Raw genomic sequence first — 3,125 nt, 5'->3', positions numbered from 1 at the left:
TAGGAATTAAATAGAAAACTAGATCTAGATCTAGATCTAGTCAATACACGGAAATAAAGAGAGAAGACTAGACAAGGTGACTGTTCGGCTTCTGTCCAGATGCATCCGAATCTGAAGCATGAACCGCGGTAAGGAGAACGACGGATGTGGGACTGTCCATATGAACCACCATGTCCGGATCATGAACCAGACTGGACCAAGTGCGTCCTATGTCTTCAGAAAGGTGAAAGATCCTTGCCTTAGTGAGATTTGGCTGATCAAAGTGCATGAACTGATCAAAAGGGTCGATCAGTCCATCAGTACGGTCGTCGGTACGTGCAGTATGAGCCAATCGAGCCAAAAGAGAGAAGTCGCGATCATTTTGTGAAACCTCATGATCCAAGTCAAGTCTGGCATGATCTTTCTCAAGTCTGGCATGATCCTTCTCAAGTCTGGCATGATCTTTCTCAAGTCTGGCATGATCCTTCTCAAGTCTGGCATGATCTTTCTCAAGTCTGGCATGATCCTTCTCAAGTCTGGCATGATCTTTCTCAAGTCTGGCATGATCCTTCTCAAGTCTGGCATGATCTTTCTCAAGTCTGGCATGATCCTTCTCAAGTCTGGCATGATCTTTCTCAAGTCTGGCATGATCCTTCTCAAGTCTGGCATGATCTTTCTCAAGTCTGGCATGATCCTTCTCAAGTCTGGCATGATCTTTCTCAAGTCTGGCATGGTGAAAAACATGAACCTCGGTTGAAATGCTCAGAACGTCCTGAACTTCATGCTGAGCTTGTTCCATGTAATGATCTGTGGACTGCGGCACATCATTCCCTCCCTCTTCAAAAGGATTTGTCCTCAAATCCATTGTGCCTGTATCAAAAGGGAATAAATCAGATACAAAGGATTTAAAATTCATGGAAAATTCAGAGAATGAAAAGTTTGGACAGAAACTTCCTTGGAGATTTGAAATCGTTTCCCTCAAGCATGTCCGGTTCCATGTTCCACGAACACAAGTCCTTAGGCATTCACCAGTGCTTGCTCTTCTTGGAAACTGATCATGCTTATCCTGTTCATTCAAAATAACTAGAGAAACCACATCAAATCTGTGAAAGAAATAATCAAAGGGTTTCTCTATCCTTAAGACATCAAAATCAGGATCCAAGCCCTTAGGATAATCATTAAGCACGTGGGCAGGTATAAAGCAAGTAAAATGATTGCCAAAAATTGGTTTATCAATCTCAAAATCAGGCCAAACTGTGAAACTGTTAGGAAAAGAATGAGGCAATGCCAATTTCGAAAAATTCTCATCATGAATGAAATCAAATTGATTCTTTGGCCTAAGAAATTTTGGTTCATGTCTTTTCCTAAACCAAATCTCTTTCAAAGTACAGCTCAATGAAAACAATTCATGAAAATGTTTAAGTAAAACGTTTTTCAACCAAGTAAAGATTTGTTTTTGCTGAGAAATTCTCGGATTCAAAACGTTTTCATGATGAGTAGAGACAAGCAACCCATGATCCTTACAGTGCTTCTGGTTTGGACAGGAGGTTGAATGAGGAAACACCTTTGGTTCGTTGAGGATCGGTTTTGGCTCAGGCCGCTTCTTTCTTGGACCTGAATCTCCTTTAGAAGTCTGGTACTCGCGGATAGACGGACTGGAGAACCTCTGGTTTGGAAAATTCATAACTCCTTACTCCGTGAATCTTTTCAAGTGATTCCAAGCTTCAGTGAATCCTTGGTGAGTTTGCTCTCCATGGAAATTGAATTCATGACAAAATACGTCCAGAATGTTGAGATATCCGTTTTTTACTGAACCCCTGTCGCTGGCATCTCCAAGGTAGCCGGGTTGGACAACAAAGCTTCTCCAAATCTCAAGCTGTTGGACACGGTTAATGCTATCATTTCTCAGAGGCTGAACCTGTATTTCCTGGATACTCAAAACAAACAAGTGCTCTTGAAGATCACGAGTCAAAGGGATATGAGTTGTGGCGGGATCAAAACATAGATGGCTCTCCATAACGATGGAGATGATGCTTGTTGTTTCTGCATCAAAGACTGGACCTGGTTCGTCCTCCTCATCAAAGATAGGACCTAGATCCTCATCCAAGGGTTTTCTAGAGTCAAGACGTGATCCTTGATGTGGATAGTCCAGTGGTTCTTCCTCAAAAACCTGTGGAGACAAAACAAGACTACTCGGATGCTCCGGTTGCAAAACGGTTAGTTCCCCAATAGCTTGTTCATTATCAATAATACGCTCAGATTCAGAAGAGGGAAAATCACAGTTTTTCTCACAAATCATCAAGCTTTCAATTGGTTCTTCATCATATTCATCATAGATGGGTAAAGAATCTGAAAAATCTTTCAACTCCTCAACATGGGTTTCAGATTTACCTTTGGATTTCTTGCTGATGAATAAGGATGACTCAGCTACAGGTGCACGTGTGGATGTGCTCTTCTTAGGGGTCTGGTTGACGTCCTTGAGGGTTTTCACCACTTCCTCTACAAAGTTATCACAAAACTCTTGGACATCAAACTGAAGCAAACGCCTCTTTGGATCAGCCACATCTCTGGTCGTTTTTCTCCAAATGTCTGGCTGTTCTTGCACACTAACAAACTCATCAAAATAATTCAAAGAATATTTAAATGGAGTTTGAGAGATAGATTGTCGTGGGGGCTTCTCCTTGCTACTTCTCCTTTGAAGACCAAACATCATAAACTGAAAATCTCAGCACAAAAGTTAGTAGATAAAATCCTCACACTCTCAAGTGTTGAATCTCACCCACTCAAGTGTTTCTCTCAGATTTAGGTGATCACACACAAGTTTCTACTCAATGTTCTACGAAGAACAAATCAAAGAAACTCAATGGACAAAATTCAAGCAAACACAAAGGAATTTTAAAAGAGAGAAAGATAAGAGATTTTTGGTTTTGGGAATCCGTTTTAACCACCTCAAAGGCTGGATTTCTCCTCAGCCAGCAGGCTTTCTCTTCCACCACCAATCCCCAAATGAAAAAACTTTTCAATTTTTTTTTTTTTTTTGATAGATCTTTTTCTTTTCTTTTTTTTTTATATAAAAGAATGGCGATAGGTAAGGTAGTGGCCCGGATTTAAGATAGAAAGAAGAAGAAGTATTTAGAAAATTAAAG

This window comes from Brassica oleracea, chromosome C3 (assembly GCF_000695525.1).
Source record: "Brassica oleracea var. oleracea cultivar TO1000 chromosome C3, BOL, whole genome shotgun sequence".
Classification (NCBI taxonomy): domain Eukaryota; kingdom Viridiplantae; phylum Streptophyta; class Magnoliopsida; order Brassicales; family Brassicaceae; genus Brassica; species Brassica oleracea.
This window is presented reverse-complemented; position numbering follows the sequence as displayed.